This window comes from Hypanus sabinus, chromosome 3 (genome assembly GCF_030144855.1).
Source record: "Hypanus sabinus isolate sHypSab1 chromosome 3, sHypSab1.hap1, whole genome shotgun sequence".
Lineage (NCBI taxonomy): Eukaryota > Metazoa > Chordata > Chondrichthyes > Myliobatiformes > Dasyatidae > Hypanus > Hypanus sabinus.
Window position 1 is genome coordinate 81,806,037 of NC_082708.1, and position 17,312 is coordinate 81,823,348.

Sequence of the window (17,312 nt, forward strand, 5' to 3'; positions counted from 1 at the left end):
CTTTCCTTTTGTTTGTTGAAAAAGCAGTTTGTTGTTTTTTTCTCTTTTGCACATTGGTTGTTGTCCACCCTGTTAGGTGTGGTCTTCCACTGATTCTATTGTTTTTCTTGATTTTGCTATGATTGTTCACAAGAAAATGAATCTCAGGTTTGTATATGGTGACAGAAATGTACTTCGAAAATAAGTTTACTGTGAACTTTTGAATTTTGAAGTGACATTTTGATTTAATTGTCAATAAAATATGAAGGATAAAATTCTAAGCAGGTGCAGAATCAAAGGAACTTTAGTAGGTATAGTATCTACATGAGATGTTGTCTCAAAAGGCAACATCTTTCATCAAGTTCCCCACCATACAGGCCATGACATCCTACAGCTACCATCGGGCAGGAATTCAGCAGACAGAGGTACCACCCCACCAGACTCAAGAAGAGCTACAAGCATTTAGCGTTTGAAACAACCTGAGCAACTATATGACTACTTGACACAACAATGGACCATGGTATTTTTTCTTCTAATTATGTTATTTTTGTAAAAATCATTAATATTACATGTTTATGTTTTATCTTGTGAATGTTATGTATCTGATGCTGTGTCTGTAACACTGGGCAAATAGGTGTTACATAGCACTTGTGCATACATGTGTATATGACAATAAAATCAACTTTGACTTTGATAGCTACAAATTTTTGAGACTAACACAGCAAGCTGAGGAAGTGATTAAGCAATCCTGGACTCTGGGCTTCATTTAGAGGCCTATGAACTGATGTGATTCATAAAAGGCATACCATGGGGCAGTTAGACAGCACCCAATGACAATTTTGAGCTCCTTCACCTTCACCCTTGTTGTTCCAGGAAGTATCCAACTGCTGCTACACACTTTCATTCATAAACTACACAAGTTACTTCCTGGAAAGCAATGAAGAGACAAGGCAGGCAACCAAAGGACTGGTCATGGCACAGGGAGCTAGAAAGCATGAGGCTGTGGTCTTGTCAGGGATTGAAAATATCATCAATGTTGGGAGTGGGAACTGAGTGAAGAATTATTTTTTATTAGTTGGGGAATCAAAATCATATTTGAGTATTTGTGGGAACCTGTGTCATCAGGAAAACAAAAGGTGGGAGTGTTTAGAGATCCGGGATCTCAGGATGTCAGGTCCACTGGAAGATTAGGGTATCTGTGCTGTTGAAGAGTGTAAGTGTCAAGGCAGATAGGGTATCTTGGACTAAATCAGGAGTTTACCTTCAGAGAGGTTGGAGACTTAAGCCTCCTGCAGGAGGGTTCAGTGAATTGCCAACCTAGGGGTGGAAGTAAACCCTGTGACTCAGCTAGGCAACTGCATCCCAACCTAGAGCTGCATTATTAAAACCTGGTCGCTTCAAGAGCGTGTTGTCAGTCACACATATTTTGGTTGTCTTTATCTAAAGCATTCATGTACATATTTGAAATGGTAATTCAATGTACAGATTTCACCAATATCCAAACTTCACTAGAGTTGGAAGAAGCAAAGAAAGGGAGATGCAGGTCTCATTACAAACAAGAAAGTCTGCAGACTCTGGAAATCCAAGCATCACAGACAAAATGCTGGAGGAACACAGCAGGCCAGGCAGTGTCTATGGAAAAGAGAAGAGACCTGCTGAAGGGTCTCAGCCCAAAATGTTGACTGTACTCTTTTCCTGGCCTAATGAGTTCCTCCAGCATTTTGTGAGATGTAGGGCTAATAGTGTTGTTAATTGGTCAATAAATTTGTTTTCTTTCTGAAACAGTGATATTGATAGAGATTTTTAGATGGTGGTATCAACAAATGTCAATAAAGATGGGAGGAAAAGAGACTGGAGATTGACTTTGATCATCCCAAAGAGTTTTTGAACTTCATGCTGTACTCTGTAGAGGATAGTAGGGCTATTGATCTTCCTACCTGTAATGATGGTCTTTGAAAATGTTTCATTTCTCTGGGATTCCTGCCATCATCCTGGCTAGCTTACACTTTTGTTAAACTCGCCTGTCATATTCAATGGGTGCAGAGGAATCACGTTTCATGATTCCTATGCCTTTTAGTGGAGTTATTGAATAATAAATATTATCCACCTCCCATGCTAGGGTTTATGAATAAAGGAAAATTGAACATTTTACCTAGTAGGCTATTACATTTATAAAGAATTCCAACGAAGCCCAGATGTTTCATTCACAACCCAATATTGATCAATATTTTATCTCATTACAATCATTTTATTCAAGTAAAACCATGTAAAATTCTGCAGTTCAATGACCAACAATGTCTCAATGTCATCCCATCTCATATCAGATCTGATTAAAGGAAGGAATGTGCATCAGCTGGTGCGAGTGACCAATGACAATGTTTTGCAGATGCTCACAAGACTACCAGATACTTTAGTAGATATAACAAACAACAGAAAATCTGCAGACGCTGCAAATCAGAGCAACACACACAAAATACTGGAGGAACTCAGAAGGCCATGCAGCAGTACAGACGACGGTTCGGGCTGAAACCCTTTGTAGATACTGTATATTTCTTCTGAACTGTGATCACTGAAAGTCTGCAGAATACAACTTCCCTTTGTAATGACTAAATAATCTAGTATTTTTGCTCGTGGGGGATTCAGCAAACTGGACTCTCGCGAGTGCAGGTATAGCCAGGGTGGCCAGCACTGGGAGTGGACACTGCCTGAAAGTGGAAGACAAACATATAGTTGGCTCCATTACTCCACGTTGATGAAAGCATTGAGAAACTGTCAAGGATGAGAACAGAAAATGAACAGGTGCTCAGCGATGACTGCGTTTGACTGGTCTCCTTCTCTCTTTGTTACTACCTTCAAGTGAGAGGGCAGGAAGTCTGGTCCGACACTGACAGGGTTGGGAGCAGTTGCTGCCCTGCAGCCATTGGGCTCCTTGATGGCCTTCACTCAACTCAGCACCAAATGGCTCCGCAGCTGTGGATTCACTTTCAGGGACAATGCAGTTCATGCTCCACCTGTTCCTGTTTACCTTTTTTTTTACTGTTGGCATGATTTGCCTTCTTTTGCAAATTGAATTAATGGTGATCTTGCTGTGTGTGTGTGCTTTTTTAGTGAATTCTATTGTGTTTCTTTGCTTTGTGATTGCCTGCAAGAAGATGAACCTCAAAGTTGATATATAACATACTATACACCTTTGATAATAAAATTGAACTTTGAACTTTATTTTCAGACATCTTTTACTTTAAACTGCTATCAGGCTCTTATATCTGGTTAAAGTCAGATGTCCAAACTTGATATCAGTTTGCTAATTCCTTTAAATTACATTGAAACAGGATAGGTCACAAGATGCAGGACCAACTCTGGGCTTGCTCAGCTCAGATTCAATGAGCACTAAAGAGTTTCATTGCCACCAAAATATCAGACAGTCTGGTGAAGAGTCTCCGTATACAGACGCTGCCAGATGTGCTGAGTTCCTCCAGCATTTTATGTGCTTTGCTCAAAATTTCCAGCTGAAAATCTGCAGAATCACTTGTGGTTACGGATCTTTATTTTGATTCACGAGGATGAAGATGTTGGAACTGCACTCCTGCACAGCACAATTGTCATTGTGTGACACCGACGTCCTCTTGCAAATCCTGCTGCTGTTACTCTACTGCTCAAAAACCTGGAATTTGAACAATGAAATAATGGGGGAATCCTGTGGAAGCTCAGTGCTCACTAACACCCACCAACACTATTCACAGAAAATTCTTGGATTCTTGACATCACTGTTGTTAGTCGAATCAAATGTGGTGATAAATTGGAGAAAGATTGAAAATATGGTTGAATGGTGCCTCAACAACATCAGCAAAACCAAAGAGCTGAAATTTGACTAGAGCAGGAGAAAACATGAGATCCTCAAGTTATCTTTATTTGGGGATTGGGAGTTGAGAGGGTCAGTAAATTTAAATTCCTTGGCATTATCACTTTGGAGGATCTGGCCTGAGACCAGTACATACATGCTATTACAAAGTAGGCATGACTGCACCTCTACTTTCTTAGAAGTTAGTGCAGATTTGGTATGTCATCTAAAACATTGAGAAACATCTATAAATGCACAGTGAAGGGGATCCTAACTGTTTGCACCACAGCCTGCTATGGCAACACAAATGCTCAAGAACAGAGGAGCCTGCAAAGAGTGGTGGATACAGCTCAATCCATCACAGCAAATGCCCTCCCCACTACTGAGCACTGCCAGAAGAAAACAGCATTCATCATCAATGACCTTCACTATCTGAGCCATACTCTCTCCTCAATGCTGTGATTAGGAAGTTGGTGCAGGAAGCATTGGTCCCACACCACCAAATTCTGGAACAGTTATTATCCTTCAGCCATGAGCCAGAGTGGAAAACTTCATTCACTTCAACACTGAACTGACCACTGAGCATAACCTATGACCTCGCTTTCAATTGACAACTCATGTACTCAGTATTATTTAATTATTACTATGGTTTTTTTTTTAATCTATGCAGTTTCTCCTCTTTTGCAGATTGGTTGCTTGAAAATCTGATTGCAGTTTTTAATTCATTCTACTAAACATGTTTGTTTTACTGCAAATGCCTGCAAGAAAATGAATCTCAGAGTTGTATTTTGTGACACATACATACTTTGATAATAAATGCACTTTGAACTTTGAAATTTGGTGTATTTGCACTTATACCTAAAATAGAGCAACACATTTATACCTTGACTACTTAATATTTTGAAATCACTTCTTTATTCATTTGAGCTAATAATGAAGGATACTTCAGTAGATATTATGGTGGATGGGTTTGTGATGGCGAAATGGATGTACTTCATCATGCTTCGACTATCGAAGGACTGTGATTCAGCTGAACCAATATTAAAATGGATATAATAACTAGCAAGGCAATTTTCTATCATGCCAGCTAGTGGATTAAGTGGAAGCATGTTATGATTACAACACACAGTATGAAATATATTTTGAAAAGTTAGAGAAAAAGAACTTGCATTTCAAACTTCAGGGTAACAATAAACAATGATTTTTCACTGCACACCCTGTAAAGCAATTACGTACTTTTTGTCAGGAAAAATATAGGGGACTGGACCCAAAAGCAGAGTGAAGAATACTTAGTGGGGAGCAATAACTTTTAATAATAAACTGCAAAATAACAAGAAACAAGAGAGGACAGATACCAACCTCATAGGCAACAGGGTAACTGAAGGCTAGATCAGCTGGCTGAGGCTTGCTGGCTTGATGGATAAACAAGGACGATGGGGAGGAGATGATTCTAAATAGGTTACAGGTGATGAGTTGGAAATGAGTGTCAGGTGACTCCTGTTAGCTGGGTGGTGACTGGGAGGTGCCTGTCTCTGCAGGCCTGATAGCACTGTCCCTCCTACACCAGCATCCAACAGCCCAAGATGGTCCAAGTGGGTCCTGTGAATCTCCCAGATGAGCAACAGATCCAAGATGAAGCTGGATAGCACCCAAGACCTCTCCCCCAGGCCATACCCTTCCTAGTCCACCAGGTATTGCATATCCTGCCCACAATGACATGAATCCATCAATCCATGAACGATGTACATTGGACCACCTTCCACCATTCTCAATTCTGGAGGTACAGATACAGACGCATTGAGTGGTCCATGGACAATGGGCTCGAGGCAGGACACGCAGAAGGTGGGTGTGATCCTGAGGGATGCTGACATCTGGAGATGGTAAGTGACTGGATTGATCCAATGGGTAACCTTGAAGGGATCAATGATTTGGGGAAAGAGCTTGTGGGAGTTGGTGTGCAGGGGCATATGCCAGATGGACAACCAGACAAGGTCCCAAGACTGGAGTAGTACAGCTGAATCCCACTGTCAGTTAGTCTGGCAGCAGTAGGCACATTTGAGAGCTTAGATGCCTCTCTGTTCTCTCTTACAAATGTTCCGGCAGAGGCGAAACAGGGCCCTGGCAGTCAGGATCTCCACTGTGGCTCCTCTGCGGGGAATAGCAGGGGTTGGTAGCCATGAAGCAGTTCAAACGGTGACATGCCCATGGCACAGGAGGTGTACAGATTGTGGAGCAGCTCGGCCAAGAGCAGATACTTCTTTCACACGGAAGAGCTAGAGATGATGAAGCATTGCAGAATCTTCTCCACTTACTGATTGGCAGTTTCTGAACGACCATTGGTCTGCAGGTCATAGCCAGAGGACAGACTCACTGAGGTGAGGAGGAGGGAACAGAAGGCTTGGCAGAAATGGGAGACAAATTGTGAGCCCCGTCTGACACATTGTGGGAGGCAAGTTATATGTTGGAGAACCAGATGCACTGTCTCGGTGTCTGATGGAAGTTTAGGGAGAGCAATGAAGTGGGCCACTTTGGAGAATTGGTCCACTACTGTCATGATCACTGTCATCAGAAGATGACAAACCTATGATGAAATCCATGGTGATGTGGGACCATGGGTATCAAGGGTCTGGTAGGAGCCGCAGGAGTCCAGAAGGCTGCTGGTTGGGGTAATTATACTGGACACATTGATGTTCGGTAGTGATGATCTGCCTTATGTCTACACTCATTGGACCACCAGAACCAGTGTCACAGAAAATCCAGAGCCTGTCGTGCACTTGGATGGCCAAAGAGAGGGGACGAGTGGGCCCACTGGAGTACCTCAGAGTGCAACGGCTGTTCACACATACATGCATTGTCAAGTGTGTTGGCTGGAGGGCCTCGCAGATCTGGTTTTCAAGATTCCAGATGAACAGGGCAAGGCACTATGAGGATGGAATGACAGGCTGAGGATCGATCTCTGTTTCACCTGGGTTGAACTGTTATGTTCCAGGAGCTGGGTTGGTAGGAGATGAAGTTAAATTGCTTGAAGAGGGCAGCAGATCAGGTTATCCGTGAGGTAGGTGATGTGGTGGGAGGAGTAGTTCCTGACGAAATGGCGTAGAAGTTGGAGAACCACAAGAAGTAGCGTTGCTGTTTGAGGCAGTGCAGTTGGGGCAGTTCAACGATGGTACGCACTTCTTCTGAGTCCTGTGGTTATGCCTTGGAGTGAAAGGACGAAACCTAGGAAGGAAATGACTGGAGTGTGGAACTAGCCTTTCTCTAACTCACAGTACAGCTGGTTTTTGAGGAGACACTGAAAGACTGAATGGATGTGACAGAAGTGGTCTTGGAGGTCCTTGAAAATGATGATATCGTTGAGGTAGATAAACAAGTACCTGTACAACATGTCTCAGATTACTCATGAGTGAAGGCTTGGAAAACGGCAGGACTGTTGATGTTCCAAAAAGTCATCAGCAAGTATTCATAGTGGCCAGTGGGTGTTATGAATGCCATCTTCTATTCATTCCCCTGGCAGATGTAAAACAGATTGTACGCCCTCCATAGATCCAGTTTGGTGAAGATCTGGTCCCTATGGAATGTTTCAATTGTGTAAGTGTGTATCTATCAAGGGGAGAGGGTAGCAGTTCTTAATGGTGTTTTGTTGAGTCCATAGTAATCGATGCAGGGATGGAGACCCCCAATTTTCTTTTCAACAGAGAAGAATCCTGCACCAACTGAGGACTGGGCTAGTCAAATGAACATGTTGTGGTGCTTTGGCAATGTAGTCATTCATTGCTTGGGTCTCAGAAGAGGAAAGGAAGAACATGTAACCTCAGAGAAGGGTGATGCTGGGAGAAGGTCAATCAGGCAGTTGTGTGATCTATGAGACAGCAGGGTGCTGGCTTCCCTTTTACTGAAATCAATGGCTAACTTGTGGTATTCCTGTGGGAATTTGAGAGTTTCCTCTGTTTCTGTAGATATACAGGATGAGGTGGTCTGGCAGGTTAGTTCCCACGTCAGCAGTAAACTGGATGACCAGGCAAAATGAGAACAATGAGTGGAGAGCCGGGCGTAACCCAAGTTGAGAGGAGTGTTGGGTGAGTTGATAAGGAGGAATTGGAGGGACTTGCAGTACTTGTGTGCGCACTCTGACCCCATTCCCCTAGGGACATCCATCAATGGTCGTGGTGCAGAAGGCATGAGAGACTGGCTCAGTGAGAAGTCCAAGCTGCGCACATAGAGTCTGGTCCAGAATCTACCTAAGCCTTCTGTGCATGCAGAGTCATCAGAGTGGGGAGGAGGACAGGAAGAGTGAGTTGGACTATAGTGTCGGAAAATTGGGATGGGGGTAGTTATGAGACAGAAATCCCCTCGTCTGTACCTGGTTGTGCCGTTTCCTGGTGGCTGGGGGCATTTGATGGGTGGGTGACTGACTTTTCTGTGGTAAGTGCACAAGTTGTTTCTTCCCCAACACTCACACTCTTGGGAATTATAGAATCCCTCCCCAAATGCATCAGCTCTGGAGGCATTAATGATGAGGGCCCTGTAGCCTGGAATGGTTCTGGGAACAGAATTGAAGTTCAGGCTGACGATCTGAGGAGTCGTTCCATAATATATTTGTCAATTTGGAGGGCCAGAGTGATGAGGCTATTGAGATTGGCAGGCATTTCCCAGGTTGACATCACGCCTTTCAAGCATGCCAAGAGGCCATGGTGGTAGTGGGACAGTAGCGATTCTGTATTCCAACCACACTCCACCGTGAGGGTCCTGAATTCCACGGTGTAATCTAGCACTGAGCATGTGCCTTGAAATATCTGACCTGCTGCCTCCCTTCAACTTCCCAGATGGTCGAAAACCTGGTCCATCTCAGTGGTGAATTCTTCATATTCATTTCATTTGGTGGTTTCATTGTCCCAGGTAGCAGCAGCCCAGGTCAGTCAAGAGAGAGATGACAAAGATAGTCTTGGCCCAGTCCATAGAATACAGAGATGGCTGGAGCTCGAAGTGTAAGATGCACCGGGACAGGAAGTTGCAGCATTGTATGGTGATCTTTCAAAGCTTTCGGGAACTGGAAGCTGAGGCTCAGGATGAAAAGGTTGACTTGCATGCTGTTGTATTGAGACAGAGAGTTGGAAGAGAGTGGCAAGCAGATGGTTGATAGTTTCCCAAACAAGAGAAAATCTGCAGATGCTAGAAATCTGAACAACACACACAAAATGCTGAAGGATCTCAGCAGGCCAGGCAGCATCGATAGAAAAAAGCACAGCCAACATTTTGGCCTGAAACCCTTTGAAAGAGAAGATTTAAACTTCTTCAGGATAGGCGTCCCTGGAAAAGACTTTGCAGAGTAGTAACCAAGTCACAAACAAGAGAAAATCTGCAGATGCCATAAATCTGAGCAACATACACAAAATGCTGGAGGAACTCAGCAGGCCAGGCAGCATCTGTGGAAAAAAGTACAGTCAAAGTTTCGGGTCAATAGCTTTCTGCTGCTTCTGTATTGCTCATGTTGATGGTCAACTATCATGTTGATAGTCATACTGCAAGAGTCTATTGATTTTATCAAAATTATTTATTGATACAAGCAATTACGAATTACTGTCTGCTGTCTTTGGTTTCTCTCTTTTACTTTAAGTGGAACTGTAACTGGGCAGGAAGGGAAATAGTTTATATGCCAAAGTATAGATGGTCTAACTTGCTGGCCAATAGTCAATTGGCTGCAAGTGATTACTTGAATAGGTGGCAACTGTAGTGAGCTGAAAGCTGGCTGATCTTTTGTAACCTGGATACAGATCAGATGTTATATAAAAGCAAAGGAAAATGAGACAATTGTAATCCATTGGTTGTGGGAGGAATACAATCTGCATTTCATGAGACAAAGCAGAATGGCAAAGGTATTAGCTGGATGAGGTCATCGAATGCACTGAAAGCTTTCTAGAATGAAATATTGAAAAACCAACTGGGAGATGACCATTTTAGATCTAACATAATGCAATGAGAGTGTTACTCAGAAAGTTCATGGTGTGCTGTAGTGCTCCATAACAGGAAAATATACATCATATCTACAGTGAAATAGAAATAAAAATATGATAACATTACATGTTAATTTTGTGTCATAGAAACTTACAACACAGAAACATGCCCTTTGGCCCATCTAGTCAGTGTCAAACCATTTAAAGTGCCTAGCCACATTGAGCTGCACTGGATAATAGCTCTCCATAGACTTCCCATCCATGCACCTACTCAAAATATTCTGAATTTTTAAAATTTGAAATCACATCCACCAATTGCGCTAGCAGCTCATTTCACACTCCCACCATCCTCTGAGTGAAGAAGTTTCCCCTCGTGTTCCCCTTAAACAATTCACCTTTTACCCTTAACCCATGACCACCAGTTGTAGTCTCAGCTAACCTCAATAGAAAATGCCTGCTTGCACTTCCCCTATCAAAACTGCTCATAATTTAGTATATCTGTGAAAAAAAAACTCCTTTCAGTCGTTCTACTTTCTAAGGCCTGGGGCTCACAGACTCCATGTTTAATGGTACTGAGCCATGGCATTAAAAAGGTTGGGAAAGGTCGGGGATAAAGTTCTAACTTATTAGTCTTTCCTTCAAACTCAGATCCTCCAGTCCAGGCAACATTTTTGTAAATTTTCTTTGTACTCCTTCAATCTTATTTACAACTTTCCTGTAGATAGATGACCTAAACTGTACACAATACTCCAAACCAGGCCTCACCAACTCTTATACTACTTCAACATAACATCCCATCTCCTGTAGTCAGTGCGTTGATCGATAAAGGCCAATGCGCCAAAAGCTTTCTTTACAACCATGTCTACCTATGACGCCACTTTCAATGAATTTTGGACCTCTATTGTCAGATCGCTTTGTTCTACTGCACTCCTCAGTGCCCTATCACTCCCTGTGTAAGACTTATCCTGGTTGGTCCTCCCAAAGGCTTATAGCTCACTCTTGTCTGCATTAAATTCCATTTGCCATTTTTCGGCCCATTTTTCCAGCTGGTCCAGATCCTGCTGCAAGCTTTGAAAGATCTCTCCAATCTTGGAGTCATCTGCTAATTTGCTGATCCAGATAACCACATTATCATCTAGATCATTGATGTTAACAACAATGGACCCAGCACCAAACCCTATGGCATTCCATTTGCCATAGGCCTCCAGTCTCTCACAAAGTCAATGGCCAATCCAATTTACTACCTCATCTTGAATGTCAAGCAACTGAACCTTTTTGACCAACCTCCCATGTGGGAACTTGTTAAATGTCTTCCTGAAGTTCATGTATTCAACATCCACTGCCTTGCCTTCATGAACTCTCCTGGTATTTTCCTTGAAAAACTCTATAAGATTGGTTATACATGACCTGACATGCACAAAACCATGCTGACTATCCCAAATCAGTCCCTGTCTACAAAACTTCAGATATTCAGTCCCTTAGGATACCTTCCGTAACCCTCTCACTGGGGCTCTTGTACAGATTCTGCTAACAGCCAGATGACTCAGTGATGAGAGGGCTACCTTTCATAGACAATAGACACCTAGGATTGGTATGATTTGGGTTTCAACCAACCAGGAATGTCATAATGTTCCAATTTAAAAAACACATCAGTTTGAGTAAATGCTGTGTAAGTACTGCCCATTCACAGTTACTGTTAGCTCAGAAATGACAAATCATGCACCAGTATCAAATTATAAAGAATGTATATTTACCAAATTTTCAACTGTAACAAACAGTTACTGAAAAAGGAAAGAAAAATAAAAGGGCCCATTACAATTAAACCAGTCAATGTGCATGTAACTTTACAGCTCATACTGGAATAGTCAGGGCTGTATCTCTTACTCACACGCTGGACCCACAGCCTGAGTGAAAACACCTGCCACATTTTCAGACTCCCCTGGGAGATCATCTTGAACAAACTGGCTCTCTCAGTTGGAGCCATTCATCTGCACAAAGCACTTTTTGAAACAGGGACTCCCCTTCCAAGAACGTTCTGCAGCATCTTCCCTTTTGCCCCGCTCTGCAGCTCCCGCCAAAAGACCCAAAACAGACGACTGTTCTTCAGAAAATTCTTCCCCACAGCTCTCTAGAACCTTCTCTCACAACCCACAATCCTGATTGTCTGACTTACATTCCCAAGTTGGACAACATAGGTCTTTCTCTTAGTCAAAGTCAAAACACAAAACATGGTGCACAGCTTTTACAGAAAACTGCTAAAATGAACTACCTCACAGCATAGCAGTAGAAATCTTAACCATAGTACTACGGTCTCCTCCCACCAGAAATTTTCATGTCCTCATGACTTTGGAACTTATGAAACAATTATTCAATTATTCAGCTTATTAACCCATTATCACACAGTATTCAAATAAATTTTGTAATTTCGGGACCCCTCGCCCCCCCAATCCATTTGTAAAGGGAAGTAACATATCTCACTATTGGGGTAGACGTAACACTCTGTTTCCCAGTGCATCATATACCAGTCTATCTGTGGTTTTCCTGACTCTTTGAGACTTTCTTATATTATCGTCAGCTTCCTTAGCTTCAGGCACTTGTGTCCTTTCCAGTCAACTGGAGGATATTACCCCAGTCTATCACTTGTACCTTCCAATGGCTCAGGTCCCCCTGCCCCACGACTGAAATTAGCTTCCTTCAGTTCAAGTAGCTGCTGCTTCAACCTTTGCTGGCGCTAAGCAGTGAGACCTCTCGGTACTGTGGCAAGTACTCTTGGACCAATCAACATCAAACTCGTCAATAGAAAAGACATCTTCATGTTCTGACATCTTCTCAGTTCATCTCCTTTACCATTCCTTGGGTATCAGTGAGTCGCCAAAGCTGAATGACTTTGATATCAACTTCCTCGATCCAGAAGACTGTTTCTTCTCTGATTTCCCCAGAAAACTAGACTCTACCATCACAGGATGAGCAATCGCCATTCTCTCTGAGGGTAACATCTCTTCCTGAGGTGCTCCTGACAACAAGTGCCACCCTGTTTGCATAAACAGCTGAAAATCTGCAGTTCAGGTCTCACCAACACTCCTGCAGGTAAGGATCATCAGAAGCATCCACCTGGATGGCTAAGGCATTGGGCATTCCAGCAAACCTGTCACTCTAGCTTCTCCTCCAGGATGTAACATGACAGATTTAGACAGGATGTGCCACACATTTTCACATTTCTGCTCATCATCCTGCTTAGGAGGAACTTACACCTTCTCAAGAGCAGCTCTGAACACAGGTTTTCAAGAAGTTCTCTCCATTTCTCTCCTTGCATGCTCCCATGAGCCTTCTCATGATGGAAGTATCTGTTCCCATAAGAATGGAAGCCCTTTTCATATGGATCCAGGCAGACTAACACTGGTGAATCAATAGTCTCATTTACTCCAACATCTGCTTCTGAAAACTTAGTTTCAGTGACAAGTAACCTACCTATGTCATTGGTATCTGTACGGACCACAACCACTGGCTGCTCACCTTCCCACTTCAGAATGCTGAGGACTCAATCCGAGATGTCCTGGACCCTGGCAGCTGGGAGGCAACATACCATCCAGAAATCTCATTCTCGTCCACAGAACCTCTTTCCTGTTCCCCGAACTAATGAATTCCCTATCACCACAGCTCGCCCCTTCTCCCCACTTCCTTTCTGAACCCCAGAGTCGGTCTTGGTGCCAGCTACCCGACCTGTGTGACTTTCCTCTGCTAGTTGATCCAAGGTGTTGTTGAGAGGGATGACCAAAGGGGTCTCTGCACTAGCTGTTTAACTGCTTTCACCATCCAGACTCACTCAGTTTCCTTTGTCCAGCACCTTGGGTGTAACTACCTCTCTGTATGTCCTGTCCCAAATGATATGGAGTTCATCCAGTCCCAACTCCAACTCCTTAATGCACAGTGCTGGAAGCTGCAACTGGGTGCACTTCTTGCAAGTGAAATGGTCAGGGACGTTGGAGGACTCCCTGTCCTCCCATATCCCACAAAAGGGGCATTCCACTATCCTGCCTGGCATCCCTAACTCTGCAATTATAAAGAAGGAAACAATAAATAAACTGAAAAGAAATCTACAGCATTTGCTTTCCGTCACTCTGCACACTGAGTGATTAAAGCCAATTAAAGAGGGATGCTAATGAGTTAGCTAATTTAACCTTTTAATTGATATCACCATGCAGTTAAATTTTAAATGATGTGCTTAAATTTCAATTTAACTTATTCACCAAATTATGACCTCTCTTATTCTTTTAACATTTTCAACTTCACATATAATATACTCAGCCAACATGGCAGTTTATGTCTCAGGGTGATATCATCTTTGAATGATCAGCTTTGACTGGGATAGATCCTTTTCCCTAAATAACTGCTGGAAAATTGCTTGGTTCATTGCTTGAATCATTAGTATTCTCAGGAAGGATTTTGGGTATTTATATCTCTCAAACAAAGCATCTGATATATTATCTTTGCATACTATGATGCATGTAGATGATATGGCTCGATGGCAGAATGGAAAAGTGTAGGGTGGTAGTGTCAGTGTTGGAGAAATGAGGGGATGAAATTTTCACGGCTGGAAGAGGTTGAGGATTATAGATGTCAAGAGGCTGTGAAGGGATTTAGGCCTAAGAAATGATTAGCTCTGTAACATCCCTTGATTTGTGGGAAAGCAGGAAGCTTAATTTTTCAGCACGTACTTGAAATTAATCCCAATTTGCCGATTCAAAATATGTGGCAGTTATACTCCGGTTGTAAGCAACACTTACAGATTAAAAGAAGCCACAGAAGCCCTCATGGCAACAGATCTTTTCTAAATATTGCACCTTAATCTCTCTGTGCACAGACTCTTCCTGTTAATTAAACTTGAAAACATTTCCTCTGAGTGCCCTTGATGGAAGGGAGTTGAATATGGCAATCATTATTGCAATACATGCAGCTAGCTTCACATCTCACTCACAAAGTGATAAAGTGCAGAATTTGGCACAATTTTTAGATTAAAGATTCTTTGAATATTTGTCAAAATATAGTAATTTCACATTACTGTAACTGGCTGTAAACTTACCATTTCCTCCACTTGATCAGACTGTCATAGGGGTTAGCTTAGACCGTCTGCAGTTTGTTACAAAATATCCCTATTAAATACTTCCATCATTTAATCATTTTAATTTTATTGAGCACTGCCCTTCCTTGTCGATTTTAATCAAATTTATTTTTTTCAATCTAACAGTGAAATATTTAAAAAAAACTCCCCCCTGATTCTGAAGTTGCTGCCTGATGGGCCAGATACAAAGAACCTTGAGGTTTTCTTCCAAATGTTTTTCCATCCTCGTTAAATAGCCTGTGGATATTAGTTACCTATTTAACACTGAGGGCCTTCATAACTATGACTTCACTAATCAAAATGTGCAGATAAATTGTTCTCAACAGGGGACTCTAAATAAGATTTGTGCCTTGAAAATCTGATTAAATCTAACTAATCCTTCCTCTCTATTAATAGTTAATGAGGCAATCGAAGATTCCGAACCTCCCACCCTCATACAGATTGGTGAGCTCAGTTTAGTTTTAAACAGCATTGTTGTTCCAAGCAAAATACTTTGCATTTGGAAAGATTGTTAATGGAAGTTCAATTCTTTGAGGTTTTGAACTCAACAGTCAGGTAATAATGTAGCACAGAAAGAGCCCATTTTGTGCATTATATTTTTACTGACGCTTGGTACATCTGTCTAAATAACTCTCCTCTTCTCAACTATCTTGGAGACAGATGCATATATTTTTCTTTTAGATATACAGTCAGTAGCCACTTTAATAGGTACACCTGTAAATTAATGTGAATATCTATTCTACCAATCATGTGGCAGCAATTCAGTTGTTGTTCAGATCAAATTTCAGAATGGGGAAGAAACATGATCCAAATGATTTTGACCATAGAATGATTGTTGGTGCCATAGGCGAGGTTTGAGTATCTTCTGAGATGCCTTGATAATGAGAGAGGTCGGAAGAGAATGGTCAGTCTGGTTCAAGCTGACAGGAAGGCGATAGTAACTCAACTAACCATGCATTACAACAGTGGTGTGTAGAAGAGTATTTCTGAATCCCCAATCCTCTGCCACTGAGAAGAGTTTCCCTTATTTACCTGTCAAAAAATATTCATGATTCTAAACACATCTCATGGGCCACTTCTGAAATTTCCCAACTTTAATGAGCACCGCACCAACTTTTCTAAAATGAAGTTGATGATCCCTGGAATCATTCTATGAAATCATTTTTGTAAAGCTTCCAAGAACTTGGCATACACTCTATAGTGTGATTCTGATGTCTTTGCTTTTACACTCTCTTCTATTGAGTCTATAAACTTCTTCAGTACCTAATGTAGCCACTTTCAAAGATTTGTGGAGACACATCTCAGGCCTCTCATTCATTTGTGTCTCCTCACTCTTCCTATCAAAAGAAACCATTTCAAATTTCACTGTTAAATTTCATCTGTCTTAAGTGTATTGATTTCACCCATCTGATCTGCTGCAGACTGTGCATAACTTCTCTTTGGCACTTCTTCAATTAGGTCAATGAGCTTGTCGTTGCCTAGTTTGTCTCCTCTTCATTTATGTGACGGTGTAAGTTTCTATTCTCCAGTCTTCTTACTGCACACCCAAATCTAAGATGGCCCAATTAATTCCATTTGGAATTCCATAGCTTAACTTGGATGGGGTAACATTCAAACCATGATTAATTGCCATTTTGTTGTGTTTTACCATTTCTGACTTTTTATTAAATTGTGTTCTTTAAAAGAAATAAAATTCCCTTTTTTCAAGCTGTTCCCTGGCTTGCTGATTATGGCTAGAAATTGTTCATGTTATTTCAGATTTACTGGACTTCCCTCCTTTACGGATGTGTTACTTAGTTCCTCAAAACTATTCCCACAGCCAAAGAAGTCAGAAAGGCAAAACATTACCAGACTGTCTCATCTTTTGCCTCTTGCCACTCAGACCTAGAAAATGATTGATTCTACCTAGTCCTTGACCTGACAACCAGAAAATGACCGATAATGAGGGATGACCATTTTATTTATATATATATATATATTCATACAGACCCAAAAGTGCTCTATGACTGCCTCATCTATATTTTCTCTAGCTGATTAGTATTTTAATGTCCTCTAAAAGTACTTGCAACAGAGAAATCATACACCCTTCAGATTATGAGACAAAATGAAAGGCTGTTAAGAATTTTTAAGTTCAAAATATGCAAATACCATCATGTTTTAATGGTAGTGTATGTGCAAAAATCATTATATGCTAGACTAAGATTCATATTAATGTCTTCAAACATCTGTTAGATTTTCACCCAAATTAGTTAATCAATGAGAGTCTCACAATTTTCATTTCTTACGATAATGAACCTAAACCCAATGAACACAACAATTTGACCTTTTAAACTCAAATTTCACAATGCATATATATCAGCACCTGCTGTTTTCTATCAGCTATTTTATGGATTGATTTGTCTTTTCTTGTCACAGATGGATAAAT

The 17,312-nt window shown here is 41.6% G+C and overlaps 1 pseudogene; it reads right to left on the reverse strand.

The window, feature by feature from the left end:
- Window positions 1–12,746, reverse strand: part of LOC132390914 (uncharacterized protein K02A2.6-like) — a 28,331-nt pseudogene extending 15,585 nt beyond the window's left edge.
- Between the last annotated feature and the right edge of the window lie 4,566 nt (window positions 12,747–17,312).